This window comes from Crinia signifera, chromosome 3, assembly GCF_055691185.1.
Source record: "Crinia signifera chromosome 3, ASM5569118v1, whole genome shotgun sequence".
NCBI lineage: Eukaryota > Metazoa > Chordata > Amphibia > Anura > Myobatrachidae > Crinia > Crinia signifera.
Window position 1 is genome coordinate 50,262,690 of NC_139219.1, and position 18,014 is coordinate 50,280,703.

At 43.5% G+C, this 18,014-nt stretch overlaps 1 protein-coding gene across 3 annotated transcripts in view; it reads left to right on the forward strand.

Moving 5' to 3' along the window:
- SERTAD2 (SERTA domain containing 2) overlaps positions 1 to 18,014 on the forward strand; it is a 138,552-nt gene that overhangs the window by 78,768 nt on the left and 41,770 nt on the right. For 2 of the 3 annotated variants that reach the window (XM_083175762.1, XM_083175764.1), the window contains exon 1: positions 667 to 956. The exons of the other annotated variant lie outside the window; for it this stretch is intronic. The gene's annotated coding sequence lies outside the window, so the exon portion shown is untranslated. Of the gene's footprint in view, positions 1 to 666; positions 957 to 18,014 lie in introns of those variants that run through there. 3 annotated transcript variants of the gene reach the window in all.

The following is an 18,014-nucleotide window of genomic DNA, read 5'->3' on the forward strand; positions in this document are numbered from 1 at the left end:
ACACTGATTTAATATAGGTAGCAGACAAGCAAAAGTCACTTTCTCATTAAATTGGGTATTTTCTTTTCTCAGCCCCTGACAGTGATGGGGTATAATGAGGACACTGTGCACTGGGCTATGAAGCTGCACCTAAAAGAAAAAAAAATTGAAAATAAAACTAAAAAAAAAAAGAAAATGAATAATGTAATAAAAACCGAAACTCTGCTATTTCTCCTCTGCTCCTAAAATAACGGGAGCAGCAGTGGGTGAGAAGTTGATAGAGCAAAAATAAAAGCTCTCCATTTCCCTTCCCCTGCTCCCCTCCCCTCACACATTGCACCAGAACAGGGAGAGTGAGATGTGACAGGTCAGCATGGAGTGTGCACCTCTGGATGCAGCACTCACTCCCTTGCAGCAGATTTGCATTAACATATCTTCATCTCTTGGGACAAAGAGCCATGTAAGTGATATGTGAGAGGCCTCCCTGCTCAGTGCAATTGGCCATTCCCTCCAAGTGGGGCATGTGCTGCTGCTGCTGCTGGTTGTACTTGCTAGCTAGCCTTATAGTCTGGAGCTGCAGATCAGAGGCTGGGAGGAGGAGGGGGAAGGGAGGAAGCACAGAAAGAGGGGAGGGAGGGAGAGGAGAGAGAAGAGAGAGGAGGGAGTTCTGCTAGGGACATAGGAGGAGCTTTGACGTGAGCTACAGGGCAAGGAGCCTGCAAGAGCAGCAGCTTTACTTCACGTCATATTGTTTCATGGCAAGTGCTGGGAGCACAGCAGCCTCACAGCCAGTGGCTCCTTCTCCTCTCTCTCCCCACCTCCTCCTCCTCCTCCATTGTATAATGCTTCTAGTCTCCAGCCAGCAAAAAGCACTGGCTTAAAATCGTGCAGCCCGGGCGACATATGGATCTGGTGCTAGATTAGGGGCACAGGGGGGCAATCCTGATGCTTTAGGACCTCAGGTGCAACTGCATGTGGTAAGTGCAACTCGTTCCATCTCATGCCTTCATGCTGTATGTGACATGGGGCTAACTCTTCTGTGTACATTCTGTGCAATACCTGTATATGTGTTTGATGAATGGCAGAGATATATACTGGTGTGTGTGCGTGGTATATATAGTGTGTGCTGCTGGCACAGGGGGTGCGATGCGTCTGCTGGATGGGGAAAGTTCCATCACTTGCAGAAATTGCTACATAGTACATACTAGACAGTAGGATCTGACTTGTTACAAGTGCTGGACGAGCTTGCACTGGTGACAGCTCTCCTGTGCTGCTGCTGCCGCCTGCACAGTGTTCTGTGTCACTCCTGCACCTCGTATTCCGCAGGATCCAGCACTGTAATGTTCCTGATCACCTGCACTACAGACACTGTTGGTGCCACATTCCTAATGGACAGTTATTGCAGAAATAAGGGGCGGGGGGGCTGGGGGCAGTGTTTGTACAGTTGCCATTGACAGACAAGAAAACGAAAATGTCAGGTGACACCAGTTGTGCGACCACGGCAGGGTCCTTGCTGTAAACCCCCCCTGACTAACTTGGGCACTTTGCTGGAGTTACAGGACAATTTGGGCTTCCTACTTGCAGCTTCTGACAGATCTGGAGTAACTAGTGTGGACTGCTTGGAAACTTACTTTCTGTTTGTGACTTGGGGATTAAAGCAACCTATGTTGCTGAATGGGTGTCTAGGACAGTTCATTGGGGAAGGGGGGTATTGGTTGTAGGACTTATGTTGGTGGGGATGGGATTTGGCCTTTCATTGACACTGCAGGATGGTGACAGCAAGAGTTAATGCATCTTTTTCCACATTAGGTTTGCATTGGACGGAGGTTACTATGATTTTAAAGTGTACACCTTCACAACTAAATGCTATACTGTAATTATATATTCCTAGTTATCGGGCAAGGAAATACCCTTCCCCGGAATATCAGGAAAGCCCATCCTTCCAGTGCTGTGTTTTCATGTCATGTTCAGAGGCTCAGGCAGACCAGCTCTGGGTATCTTGCAGCTGTAGACAGATGGCCAGAAATCCACAATGTGTTCCTGGACCTTTTGTCTCCTGTAAAGATTTTCTAGACAATCACAAGCGTGTAGGCTTCCACAGTATGGCCCAGTGTTGCCGCATGTCCTCTTTCCTCCTTGTGAGTATTCCAAGTCTTTATAGCCTGTCTTGGTTATTTGTCAGAAAGCCTCCCCATCACCCCAGTGTCTACATGGCTGAAGACTGGGACAGGTGGGAATGTTTAGTTTGACAGCCACAATGTTTAAGTTTTTCTCATACTTTGTTAAATGTATTTACACTGTTTTATTAATAGCTCTTGAAAAGGACTTTCCTGGTTTGTACCATGTACAAATGCATTTAGATTGCTCAGCATTTTTTTTTTTTTGCAGTGGAAGAAACCTGTTTTTTCTTTTTCTTAGTTATTTTAGTTTAATTCCTCACGTCCTTTCCTCTCACAGTGCTTTTGAATACTTTTTTTTTATTTTTTATTTTTTTTTGTATCTTCAAAGATGCTACTAGTTCATTGGTACAGTCTTATAAACAGCGTGCCCCGGTATGGTCCCTACGCAGTATTGGTGAATATAAATTTGTCTTTTTTTTTTTTTTGCATAAATCATTTGTACAATTTATTTGTTTTTCTATGGGAAATCCGAGGGACTGAAAATTAATTTTTAGAGCTGCTGGGTGCAGTATTCCTCACCTCCAATATGACTATTTGTGACTTATGACTATAGGTTTATGCTGAGATGTATACATCAGGCCTCAGTGTCATAGTTACTCTGTGTCACCGTTCTACAAGAAGACTTCTGGAGTTGGCACTTTAACCTTAGGCAACACTTGTTTTCTAGTATAAGGGCCTGAATTATGGCTGGAAGGGCCCTAACTACATGCAGTGCTTATATGCTCACAGTTGGGTAATGTCAGCTGTACCACACGTGCATCTGAGTCTCACTGCGCATGTGTCCCAATGGTTATCGCAGGGAGACCCGGAACAAATACTGATGCAGGGAGTGTGAATTTCAGTAGGTGTTCCTTGGATATAACAGGGGAGGGGCTAGGCAGATGTGACATGTCGCTGATATTACCTAGTGTTCATTCTAGCACCCGCTATCTTTGAAAACCCATGCAGTTCCTCTTCCCTGCCTGGGGTGTCGCTGTCTGCTGTGGTGCTTCTAGCAGAGTGTGGTCTATATACTGATATGCAAACCAGACCTGTGCTAGAAACACCACAGCAGACAGCGACACCCCAGCAGGGAATAGGAACTGCATTGGTTTTCAAAGATAGCGGATGCTAGAATGAACACTATTACCTGCGCCTCAAAACCGCTCACACTGTATGCCTAGTCATCGGCCCATGATGAATCATTGGGAATAGACACTTGTGGAGAGAATTTTATTAAAGCTCTAAATCCGTGGGGCGTTTTATGGGCTCAAATGCACATACTATCAATTCTTTCGTCTTCTTTTTTTTTTATATGGTAGAAAGTGTGTGAATTACTATATCCCCTAAAATACAATATCTATTTAACATCAACCTTCACTAAATTTGCCTCTTAATCTCTCTTATAAGGTAATAGAATATATGTAATGAAAGTAAGTGACACTTCTCTATAATAACATCAACAGCATGGGTCCTCAAACTGCGGCCCTACAGATGTTGTGAAACTACAATTCCCAGCATGCCTTGCCACAGTTTTGCTATAAGGGAGTGTTAAAATGGTGGCAAGGCATGCTGGGATTTGTAGTTTCACAACATCTGGAGGGCTGCAGTTTGAGGACCCATGATAAACAGGCATTTTACACAAGTGTTAAGCTGGGTATACATCAGCTGATATATCAGCCATTCAATCAAACGGGCTATATATCGCCAGCGGTTTATTGGGCATGTACCCCCGTTATGCCTGTGAACATCGACCATCACAAAGATATTGTGGTGGCTCTGTAGCACATCCAATGGCTAATATATCTCCACATTTTGGCCCTTATTCAGATCTGATCGCAGTACAAATTTGTTCTCAAAATGGGCAAAACCATGTGCACTGCAGGTGGGGCAGATGGAACATGTGTAGAAAGAGTTAAATTTGGGGTGGGGTGTGTTGAAACTGAAATCTAAATTGCAGTGTAAGAATAATGCAGCCAGTATTTACCCTGCACAGAAACAAAATAACTCTCACAAATCTAACTCTCTGCACATGTTACATCTGCCCCACCTGCAGTGCACATGGTTTTGCCCATTTTGAGAACAAATTTGTACTGCGATCAGATCTGAATAAGGGCCATCAGTACATCATATCTATTGGTCAGTCGGTAAGTGTGTATACTTCACCTGAATCGGCCGCTCTATGTCGGTGTGACCTCGTGTGTGTGTGTGTGTGTGTGTGTGCCCAGCTTCAAATGTTACATATATACGAACAAGCTCTATAAATAATGACATCCATTGGGTAAATAAACTAAAGTAATTTTCAAAGTGATCCAATTTTGAGATATTTTAAGGTGCCTTGTCTTTTGCTAAATGGCAAATAAGCCCCTTGAGTAACGCCGACATTGAAAAACAAACCCCCTTTTGAGAATAATGACGGCACCCCATGTTCTGTATAGGCAGGATGTTTTCTATTACTCTGAGCCTCCTTAAAGTGCATTGTTGCTAAAGAACATTCAGCAGAGCCATATTTGTGGTCTATGCGAATTTTGGACAGTACTTCAAAAACAGCTGGGTTGGCAATGAAAGCTCTTCATCGTTAGAATGATGTACTCACAAAGTAGCCTGGAACATATGCATCCTGGTCTGAATAGGAGACACTGCCTTCTGTAAATCTGAACGCTCTTATATAAACCTCCTATATTTTATTTATTTTTTAACAGTTTCTTATAAAGCGCACACATATTCCGCAGCGCTTTACAGAGAATATTTGAACATTCACATCAATCCCTGCCCCAGTGGAGCTTACAATCTATATTCCCTACCACATGTACATGCACACACACATTCTAGGGTTAATTTTGTTTGGAGCCAATTAACCTACCGATATATTTTTGGATTGTGGGAGGAAACCTGAGTACCCGGAGGAAACCCACACAAGCACGGGGAGAAGATACAAACTCTGCACAGTTAGGGCCATGGTGGGAATAGAACCCATGACCTCAGTGCTGTGAGGCAGTAATGCTAACCATTACACCATCCATGCTGCCATTGGTTGTGCTATTGATTCATACAACTATTGTATGTTCTGCTTCACATGTGTAAGCTGTGTGAATGTTAACTATTGATTATAAGAAGTTGCTGAAGTCATTTAACAAGCTTATATCGTGCTTTCAAATCTGAGTGCTTCGTGCTATGTCAAATTCCTGGCTTAAAGGACAATGATTGTGTTCACTGTATAAAGCACAGACCACGGGAGCTGTTCAGCCAACTGCTCATAAGCCGCTACTACAGGCGATAACAATGCTGCACAGATAGCTTTGTTTTGTTTCTTACTGGTGAGAGGCCAGTGATCAGTTCCTAGAAGGAGCAGCTAAGATTCAAGTTGTTGATGTAGAAGTACTAACTTGTATGACTTGCACTTGGGAAGATACATGAGATATTTCAGGCCACTGCACTCGGCTTTCGAACCACACGATGACTGCGTTGCAAGATCAGGGCTATATTCAGCTACGATGATCCGTAACAGCTTCTAGGTACCTGCAAGGGTCTGCTCTCCTGTTCAAAAGGAAGCTGAGTCCTTCTATGTGAATAGACCTAGTCAGTCTGCCAAAATTCTAAAAGCATCTTTCAGTGAGCTTTATATTATTTGTAGAACACATGCAATTTTACACTCTGGGCAGACTTGATTTAAAATGATCAGTTTTTTTGGAGTTAGTAATTCTAAGTAGCCATTTAGATCAGACATATACGGGAGTGCTTCAATAGTCTTTTTCCGCCCTGATAGGTAATAGGAGCATGATGGCGCAATTCAATTGTTTAACCGATCCGGCTCGAACGCTGCAAGCTCCCTTAATTTCTGCTCGCACCATCCTGAGGTGGCAGGAAGTCATCCTTTTGGGTGCCTACACAGGGGTTTCTTGTGGCACCCATTACTTTAGATGGAATTGACTGCTTTAATTGGTTAAGCACTATACACTTGGGTGCAAGAAGTAATAGGCACCAAAACTGTGAACTGAATTGCCCTTATAGGAAAGTGGGTGATGTTGTGGGCAGGTGTGGAATCCATCTATTCAACTACCATGGGGGTTCAGACATCTGCAAGCAGAACGCGTGCTGGCACTTCTTGCACGCAGGTCTGCTGAAACCACAGTCATTAGTAGTTATACTTGCTGGTTACCCATGCTCAGCGCAAAAGGTCTGTCAGAAACAGGCTTCCTTTCCTGTGTGCATGGATTGCAGGGCGATTATGATACAAGCCAACAACACTAAACACCGAAAGTCAGGGAATTTATATGTGATAATTTGTCTACCACCCACTTCACGCCCCGTAATGCCCTATATCACAGAAAGACAGATTTAACTAAGTTGCATCCGACTTCTGCGTTTGTGCACTGTATGCATAAACTTGCTATTTGTGGCCATGGACAGAGGTCTGTGTGACTCTGGGCCTTATTCTAGTTCACTCTTTCTGACAAAATCCTTCTTAGCTGGACAAAACCATGTGCACTGCAGGGGGGCAGATGTAAAATGTGCAGAGAGAATTAGATTTGAGTGAGTTATTTTGTTTCCGTGCAGGGAAAATACTGACTGCTTTATTTTGACACTGCAATATAGATCTCACTTTGAAGTAAAACCCCACCCAAATCTAACTCTCTCTGCACAAGTAACATCTGCCCCATCTGCAGCGCACATGGTTTTGTCCAGCTAAGAAGGATTTAGTCAGAAATAGTGAACTAGAATAACCCCCTCTGAGTCAGCTATATAGAGCTCTGAGTGTGAGTGTACCAGCAATACAATAAGCTTTCCCCAATTCATGTAGTACAAGAGCTTTCAGTCGGAGGCTGGCATGACAGATCCGCATCACCAGTGTCCTGTGTTATACAATGTAGTCTTTTCTAATATCAGAATTCACCTGCACACAGGTATTGTATCTATTTATCAGTGAAAATGGAAATGAATCCATGTTAAACTGATGTTGCTGTATTTTGTACAGGCACATACAGTGGGTGCCAGACGGAGTCCCGACAGTCATTAACCCGACGTCGGGATCCCAACTGTTAAAACACCGACGGCCGGGTTCCAGACGGCCATCGGCTATTTTCCCTTGTGGGGGTCCACGACCCCCATAGAGGGAGAATAGAATAGGTGGCTCGCGTAGCTCGCCACCATGCCCGCAAGGGGCTTTGTTGCGCTGGCCACGCTGTCTGAGACCAGGCAGTCAGGATCCCGACGTCGGGATAATGACTGTCGGGATCCCGACTGTCGGTGAATCATACCAAACCCCATACAGTAATGTATCTGCAAGGAATCATTGTCAGACTTGTGTTTGGTACACACTAGATGATATTGTTAAGGATTTTGCTAAGTTCTGACGGGTCGGTACGACAAAAACTCGATATTGTCTAATGTGTATGCACTATGTCGCTGATGATGCGCGTTCCTGCACGTCGTTGGCGATATCCTCCGTTGGCCCTGCTTGCATGAATTCCGCCCTACAAAGCCACATGAAGACAATGAGAATTGCACCTGGTATTCCAAATCTCAGAAATTGTACTGTTTAGCTGATTAATACTAAATGACCGGGACAATATTTATGGCTAGGCAGATATGAGCGCTATGTTTGAATGGTATTCGGTGAACCACTAATGGCCAACGGTGATTAGGGTGATACCTAAGAATGGTCGACATTCACTAGGTGGACATTGACAGAAGGTCGACACAGCCAACACTCGAAATGAACATGGTTTACACAAGAAAAAGGTTGACACAAAGTTTTTTTTTTTTTTTTTACCGACTTGTTCTTACCTCATGATTATAATAGTGTGCTAAGCACAGCAAGGCACCGTGTCTGAAGTATGGCGAGCGCAGCATATGTCCACATAGACACAAAAAAAACCAGTGACACTCGCGTCGTCCATGTTCATGTCGACCTTTTTCTTGTTCTGACCTTCTGACAATATTAACCTAGAGAATGTTGACCATATATACCACAACCGTTTGAAGTTGCAGTATCGGAATATACCTTTGTGATCATCAAAAAATGCAGGTCCTGACCTCATCACAGCTGCGTAACAGCGATGTGGTGCCTCTTTCAGCACCACACCGCTCTGTGGCATTGGAGGCACTGTGAGCGACCTCACAGGACCCGGTCTGCGTATACTTCGAACGGGTCCCGTGCATCCACAGTCCCCCCCCACCATTGGAAATGTGCGCAAACCCGTAACTGGTGTTAGATATTTAGGACCTGACTAAAACAAGTGTTGAATAAAATCACCCATGTTTTCAGCCATTAACAGACATGATATTTTGCAATTTAGTATAATACATTGCAATATAACCGAGCTGGTAAATGTCTGGAATATCTGCTGATTTTCATATCATCGCTAGTATGACTCCTGGCAGATTACTGTATAGTCTGTCCAGCATTGCCGGAATCTCTTTTCTCAAACCGAATGACGACACAAATATTTTCTTCCAAGTGTATTCTTCTGTCACAGCATTTTCTTATAAATAAAGAGAATCTGCTTAGCTGAAGGCTGGCGGGGCATGTTGGGATTTGTAGTTCCATCACACCTGCAGAACTACAGATTGAATATCTGTACTAATACTAGCTGTAACAATTGTGTACCAACCTAATGCCCCAAACACTCGCCAGGGCGACTTGCCTTTGTGCTGAGGGATCTAGTTAAGCACCGATCGCTCAGCACACAGCGATGCAACAGCAATGTGTACTGAGTGATCAGTCACAGCCAGTGTCCTCTGGGGAGAGAACACTGGTGATGACTACATATATCATGGGTCTTCAACCTGTGGCCCTCCAGATGTTGTGAAACTACATGTTCCAATATGCATGGCCACATTTTTTTCCTATAAGAGCATGCCAAAACTGTCAGGGCATGCTGGGACATGTAGTTCCACAACATCTGGAGGGCCACAGGTTGAAGACCTGTGACATATATGCTTGAATGATCTAGCCTGGTGATGGCAACCTGCGGGACCGTGCAACGCCACCACAATTGGGCATACACACTGAACGATTTTAGTCAGATTGCTTAGAAATCAAGCTCAAATATCCCCATAGCTTATTTCCAGAAGACTTTAATGATTAATCCTTAAGGTCCATACACACTGGGTGATATTGGCCAGCGTGTATGGATAACGATGACTGGGAGAGTCACTGGGCTGGAAAACACTCAGCGCATACACTTAGCATTTTTTCCCCTGCCCAGCAATTTTCCCCAGGGTGGACAGCTTTCCATAGCAGGACACTATGGAAAGCCGTCCACTCCGTCGCTCATCTGCTGGTATTACTAGCGCTGGCCGGCAGCGATGACGCGGGAGCACGCAGCAGCGCTCATCGCTGCTCCTTAAGCACTGGGCAGCATTCCTGCTGAACGCCGCTCAACAATTAAACTAAGCGTCTTTAGTGAGCATGTAGAATCCAGATATGTATGTTCTGTGAAAAGTATTCAGCCGCAGTTTGGTTACTTCTGGATGAAAAACATTATTGAATCCAAACATACTCAATAGCAATATATTAAAGTCCTGTCTGGAAGCACTTCTAAAGCGTTCAGTTAACTCTCTGCAAACACAGGGATGTTTGTGCGGCCCCCAATATGCAGTGTCCTCATTATAGGGCAGATGTACTAAGCATTGAAGAGGGATAAAGTGACGTGGACAACGTACTCCTGTCATCTTTCAAACACAGCCTTAAAATGGCAGTTAGGAGCTGACAGACTGCTACATTAGCTCTCACAGGCTTAGTACATCTCTCCCTATTATGTGATCACAATTACATGACCATGTGTCTGCAATATTTATTTATTAAGTTATTTATATAGCGCACACAAAACTGTAAATAATTTTCCGCAACGCTTTACAGAGGAATATTTGAACATTCACATCGGTCCCTGCCCCAGTGGAGCTTACAATCTATATTCCCTACCGCTTGTACACACACATTTATTGTAGGGTTAATTTTGTGGGGAGCCTATTAACCTACCAGTATATTTTTGGATTGTGGGAGGAAACCGGACTACCCGGAGGAAACCCACGCAAGTATAGGGAGAATATACAAACTCAGTTAGGGCCATGGTGGGAATAGAACCCATGACCTCAGTGCTGTGAGGCAGTAATGCTAACCGTTACGCCGTCTGTGCTATTAACAATACTGCGCTCTTAAGGTGGCCATACATCAGAAAGATATTGTACCCAATCATACAATCTCAACTGATTGTAAGATGGATTGTATGCAGATTGTGTGCACATCTTATGTACATAATCATACAATCAATCAGCAGATGGATTGTATGACTGATTGTAAGATGGATTGTATGCAGATTGTGTGCACATCTTGTGTACACAATCATGCAGTAGATGGATTGTATGATTGATTGTATGATCGATTGTGTGTCCAAAAACCACCAAGGACTGCCGGGGATTTCAAGGGAAATTGTACACAATCATGAGAGCAATCGATCTTAAGATCGATCTTTCTGATGTATGGCCAGTACAAACCGATCATCGAATACCAGCTTGTTGGTATGACATCACTTTGTAATAAGGTTAAATCGATTTTCCACATTATAGAGAATTGTAAAAAAAAATGCCATTGCAAGTGATTGTGAAGCCTGTAGAACTGCAGTATTTAACTGTGTAACTTGCCTGGATCATTCGTTACCAATTACTGGAGCTTTGGATGTGCATGGTAACATTGCATGTCAGATTATAAATAATGGCTGCAGTCATTTCTATACAGCTCTACAGCTTTGTTTTCTGTGTGCTGGACAAGAGGAGATGGCTCCAGTTGCGACAGTACTTGGCAATAAAGAGAGAGTAGCAGAGAAAACTGGCTAATTATTGAGTCCAAAGATCGCAGGCTGCACTTCTACTGAGCTAGAAGGAAAGGAGCAAGGTCCATTTAAATGTAGGCATGCCGTCTGCATATTGTACAGTATTCTCGTGCACTGTGCTCCGCACCTTGATCCTGTGTAACCCATTGGGTGCTGGAAGATCGAACCTCCTTTCTGCCGCATGTTCCTTATTGTAACTTGCTATGTGTATGGTGCCAGCATACTGTACAACACTGTATCTGGCATTTTTATTCACGAGCATCAATTCCTGCTTTGTTTCCTCGCATTCTGATCTTCACATAGACACACAAACTGTTACACAGAAAACATGCATTTAGTGAGAAGTCATTTACCTGCCAGTATGTTCTTGGTTTGCAGAAGAAAATCCAAACACCTGGCTGAAATTTACACGGGCACTGGCTGAATGTGCAGATAGCTCCCAGGGTGGACTAGAACCCATGGTTTGAGGTATGGGTAAAAACCGGACCAGACAGCACCCCGGAATGCCGAACCGGACAGGCTCCATCTATCTTTATCTGTACCACACAGGGAGGCTGTAATCTCCCCTCCCCCATGTTCCTGGTGAAAGCTATCCCGGGGGGACAAGACCCCCCCCCCGGACCGGACACTACTAGCTCCGGAATGCAGAGTTTGATGTCGGGTCCGGCGTTACGGGGGACTTGTCCGGGTCCGGTTTTTAGTTAGTCCCCATGGCTCCTGTGGTGTAGAGCAGGGTGTTTGACTGACGTGCGCATTATGAAACAATGCAGAAACTGATTTTGGTTAATCTCATGGTGCTTTCCGCATTGACATTAATAATGAGTTTTTCAGTAAAATTAATGCAACAGAAAAATATTTGCTGCATGCAAACCTATTTCTATGGCTCTCCAGGTAGTTAACGAAACTCCTAGCATTTAGAACATGGCAATTCGACCATGCTGAGATTTGTACTTCATTAAATCGCATAGCCACAGTCTGCCTTTACTTGCTGTACTCTGTAGACAATTCAAATAGCTTACAACTATGGTTTTATTTATCATAGACCTTTTCCTCAAACCATTAAATCTATCTATCTATCTATCTATCAATTCTGTTAAGCACCCTGAGTCCTATTGGACAAAGAGTGCTCTAGAAAAAAAAACATTATTATCCATATCTCTATCTAATCTTTTCAATAATATGTTTGCAGTTAATGAATGCATTTAGTAAAATCCTGTAATTGCACATGTTATTTTATATCACACTAGCTGAAGTGCCCGACATTGTCCAGGTTTAAAACAGTCAGTTATTTTATTTTTTTATGGGAGGGGTGGGAGTCAATAGTAGCTGTGACGGTACCTACACAGGGTGAGATGTGTGCTCGATGTGTTTTGTACATCAGTAGTTCAAATCACATGCAATACACTACATCAGCGTGCGATTTGAACTAGATACCATGTGATTAGTACAAAAAGTACTGCATTCACATACATTTTTGCCTTGCGATATGCGGGAGCGCACGTCACAAGCCAAAAGAAACGCTGTGCGATTTGAACTGCATGCGTTTTTAACTAAAAAGTACCATTGCACCATGTGTGGACACCTTTATTCAGCTTTTACTTTCCGTTCAGTTTTATAATCACTTTTACAATGCGGGATGGGTTTTAAAGTTGTCCTCCTGTTTGGACAGTTATTTTTGTTCAATTTATGGTTCTGTCTGTCGGCTATTCTAGTTTTCATCCAAATCCATCTCGTGGAAGGCCCAGGACAGGCTTTCTGGGTCAAAGTTCTGCCCAACTTTAGGTGCCCATACACGTTACAATTATTGTATGCAATATCGCATCTCATCGCATCTCGGTTTTGCGATAAGATGAGATGAGATCTAGTACAAAAAGTATGTGCATTACATACTTTTTGTACTAGATCTCATCTCATGGCAAAACTGAGATACAATGACATGCGATATTGTATACAATAATTGTACCGTGTATGGGCACCTTTATTTACACCAACGTCAGGCTTCAACCAGTATTCAACCCCCTATGTCTTCTGGGATTATAGTGTACATGGTCGCCAGTCAACGTGCACAATGGTCAACATGGACAAAATGTTTGCACAAGAGTTGACATGGAAGGTCAACATGCGTTTTTCAGGGGGGGGTTTGGTGTCTATGTAGACATCTAAGCATGTGTACCCTGTCCCCTCACATTGCTCTCTTTGCTTGCCATTCCTCAGGCCAGGTGCCAGGCACAGGTTCCCAGTCAGAATCCACGTGGAGGGTTTAGTATAAAAAAGTCTTTCCATGTTTTCATCTATCAACCAGATACCATCTTCTGGGATTCAGTTTTGCCACTCTGAAGTTTTTGTCCGAATAGTCATAGGCTCAGAACAGGCAACCTGGTTCAAAGTTCTGCTCACCGTACACCAACCAGGACCGGGACCCTATTCCCTCTAGAACCTGGCCAGGATCTAACTTCACAACCTGACATTGGTTTCATTCCACTTGGTACAAGGGTGTCCAATTGCATAACCAGACAGACAAACAAACAAACAAACAGATCAATTAATTTTGTATAGAAGAAACCATTAGAGACTCTTAACTTAAAGTATGTTTGGCATCTTTCTTTCGATCTGGCCACATCCTTAGTTATCTTATACCCTACCATCCAATGATTTCTAGCACTTTGCTTTTGGGCACTCCCCTTCCCAATCTATTGTTTGATGGGGCTTAAGGCCCATACACATTGGAATACTTTGAGCTCAAAGCAGCTAGTTTACTCGTTTCAGCTCGAAAGCTGCCCAGCGGCGAGCGATGGGACTCCTCAACCTGTTTAACCCGTTCACACCAACAAGGCACCGAACCGGTAAGAACCCTTCTTTTTTTTTACCGGTTCGTATTGCCGTGTTGCTACCTGTTTGCCGGACTCGGTAACCCCTTTCACATCGCACTAATTACCGGGTCGAGCCGGCAAGAAACTGGCTTGTACCCGGTAATTAGTTGCGATGTGAAAGGGATGTCTGTGGCTAAGGTGCTTCCTTATAACGGCGATACTGCGAGATACTGTATGCTGGCAGCTCCGGATTGTAACCTTGGAAGAATCCCTGAGCCCTGTGTACATGCCAAGGAGCACCACTGACTGAGAAAGGAGACGGTGCCTCTAGTAATTCTGTATACCACACTGTGTCAGCCTAGCTCTCTATACATTGTGTATATATAATGCAGCCATGGATATGCGGCAGATACAATTTTTTTGGTTCCTGCAGGTGCAATGTAATTTTAGCCAGTCTGACATGATATATGTGACAATGTAAGGATGTCTGCACTAGATAACTGGTGACTCACCTAGTTTGTCATACGTTTATTCCTAGGGATGCCTCACCTCTACAGATGCAGAAATGTCCTCGTTTCTAGATGCCTAGCATTGGAACCACAGCATTCAGTGTTCACATTCCATTATTTAGCTGCACTGGCAATAAGAAGCAGACAGCCAGCACAAGGAGGAGGACTGTTTCTTCTTCCAACAAAGTACAGCATGTTCTCTGACTGATATCTGCATTTACCGGCTCAAACTTTCAGGGAGACGGTAGAAACCCTGAAATAGAACTGGATGGTGCATCCTGCGTGCAATGATTGTCATGTGACCCATTTTATATAGATCAGGGGCAATGAATTGACATTATTACTAGTCAGAAGGGTTATATACTGTAGTGTGTTTTAGTATTTCCTGTCTGACGTCTCAGAGTTTTCTGACTGGTGTGTGTTGTTTGGTTTTTTCCCCCCCCCCTCTTTGTGGCCAAATGTAATAGAATGTGAGAATCAGAAAGTGAGAGATTTTGGGAGAGTGTTCCTATTTTTTTTTTTTTTAAAGCGGCAATCAATGACAATCACCCTGCTTTTGCAGTGTAAAAGATCGCCGCTTTAAAAAAAAAAAAATGGGAAAACATTTCCAAAATATCTCCCTTTCTGATTCTCACACCCTGTTACATTTGGCCCCTGGTGTTTTTTGGCTTGGTGTGAATTTGCATTAAGGGGTGTGTGTGGCCTTGGTGAAGCACTGGTTTCACATTCTGTGGTGCACGTTGCTTTATATATGTTCTCACATTGCCTCTGGTAGTGGTTACAGCTTTGGCACTCTTGCACCTAAATTCTGAGAACAACACAGTAGCTATTTTTGGACCAGGCTAACATGCTTTTTGTATTGGTGTTATTGCCCAACATTGTGTATAGATCTCGTACTGGCCGCTGGCATAGAATAGAGTTGTAATCTTTCCTGATTAAGGCCCTCATTCTGGTTGACTCGCAAAGCAGCGGTATTTCGCTGCTGTGCGAGCCCGGTAACGCCAGGCGTATGAATGCCCGCCTCCGCTGGACACCGAATGTCCCCGCAGCACTACAAATGGATGTTTTGTTGCATGAACATCCATTTGCAGTCTTTTGTGCGGGCCTGAAATAATTTCATGGCCTCCGACCATCTAATGATTTTTTTAAGCGTTTGCTAATCTAATTCACTCACTGGTACCTTAGATCAGCACCGCCCTGCTCTGTGACCAGCTGAAATCCGATGATGCCATTCAAACACCCCCTCCTCGCCTCCTGCATGCCCCCTGCTGCGAACGTCTCGGAGACTATGCAAGTCCCCGAGGGTGGCCGCGGTGAAGACCTGCGCATAAGCAGGCCGTCAACATCGGTCCCCGTTGCAATTTTGCGTATGAAGCAACCAGAATGAGGGCCTACAAGTTCTACATAGCCTATGTATGCAAACACTTCAGGGAATCACCCCTAAAACTCCCATAACACAGCCATTATTCGCACTATGTCCGCACATCTGCTTTGTCAAGGCGCTGCCCAGGGCCACCCAATACAATTTTTAAGCGTGCATCTGAAATCGCAGTGCAGCGATCTGGAAGCATGTGCCAGCAACTTAGATGCATGGGCAGTGAAAAAAAAATTGCACCACCTCGTCCGACATCAACAAAGCCTGTGACTAGGGAATCCGTCCCATAGTCAGGACATTTATGTCACCTGACCTAGTCAGGCTATATATTGCTGTTCCCAATTACTGCGTCGGGAGACTCCTTTTGGGGGAAAATTAAGGATTTTAATGTAGGATTTCCACGGGCATAAAACGGGACAGCCCTGGATTAGTGCCTATTGTCTGCACATACCTCATTAACAATGCTTCATGCAGTGGAGGCTGAAGTGACATCTTGCACAAAATGCTTCAGCAATGCAGTGCGCATCTGTGAGGTTGCCTGATGTATGGTAGACTGCATCATCTGTTTATTTCAGCAGGCCATTACCTTGATGACAAGCTGATTTTCTGAAGTCTGCGAGCAATAACAAAAAAACATATCGGCTGCACCCAGTGTAGAACATCATTGCTTACATCAGAACAAAGCATTTGTAGGGATACCGTATATACATGTACATATAAACCTAATAAAGCCTCTGTGGTAAACCAGTGTCACACTATCATAAGTAAAAATTATAACATAAACAAAAAGGCCAATCTGTTTTTAATTTTTTTTTTTTTTATAATAATAATAATAACAATAATAAAAAATATTAATAATGATATTTATACAGAATCCGCTACATATTTATACAGAGTACTTTACATTTGCATTTAAACAAAAGCTATACAATATTAACTTAAGTACTAATCAGTCTAATAATTGTATTGCATATTTGTAAATGTAACGATGACATTTCAATTATTTTTACACACGCGTGTGTCCTAAAATACCACTTGGGAACCACTGTCTTATATTCCGAGTGTGCCAGGATATTTGGTTACACTGGGATACGTGTTCAGACGAAGAACACCAATTAATACAGCAGGACTTTTCCTTGTATTTCTTTTATTATTTGTGAGGAGAACAATTTGGCTTAAGCTGTACAAATGAATGTAAATACGTATCAACATTTTATTATTTATTTATGTTTTATTGCATCACGATTTAACCTCCTAAGTATCTTCTTATACTACTCAGGTGACATCTAATAGACAGGGTGTTGAGAGTCACTGTGCACTTCTCATAATGCAGTGGAAACCGTGGAAAAGTGACGTGGTGGTGAAGTTGCCCAATGGCAACCAATCAGCATTGAGGTAACATTTCTAATTTGCATATTATAAAATTATACGGAGCAGCTGATTGGTTTCCATGGGCAACTTCTCCACTGATTCACTTCTCCACTGTTTTCACTGCTTTATAAAAGTGCTACATAAACCTGGAATATGGTTTATTCCTTAGAACGCCTTCTACAAATCTCTAATGCTGAAAGATGTTTTGGATTCATCTTTATGTAAATACTCCTACACCAATGAACAGGCCCCTCTAAAAACATATTCTGGTTGTTATGCTCACATGCAAGTGCAATGTTTTTTAAATGCGCATCTCTGTGCATGCGCCATGTGCGGACGGCCACGGCGAACATTGCGGGCGCGGGGCGTCGGCAGGTAGGGGCACCCATGGGAACTCCCAATGTTTCATGGGAGTTCATATGAAAACGATCGGTGTTCCCATGGAAATCACCCTGGGGGTTATTCTAGTTCACTCTTTCTGACAGAATCCTTCTAAGATGGACAAAACCATGTGCACTGCAGGGGGGCAGATGTAACATGTGCAGAGAGAATTAGATTTGGGTGGGGTTTTACTTCAAAGTGAGATCTATATTGCAGTGTAAAAATAAAAGCAGCCAGTATTTACCCTGCACAGAAACAAAATAACTTACCCAAATCTAATTCTCTCTGCACATTTTAAATCTGCCCCCCTGCAGGGCACATGGTTTTGTCCATCTAAGAAGGATTTTGTCAGAAAGAATTAACAGGAATAAGGCCCCCTGTGATGTGGGTGCCATCACCGGTTGTCAGCTGCCTGCTATTTTGCCTTTAGGAATACCTTCAAAACTAATGCTGTGTACACACGATCCGATTTCCTTTCAGATGTTGATGATATAGTCAACATCGGATCGGCATCGGATGCAGATCGTAAGGGTTTTAACCCTTGCGATCCCGATGCGCGTTCACGTATCGGAAGCCAGAAAGTCTTGGCTGCCTTG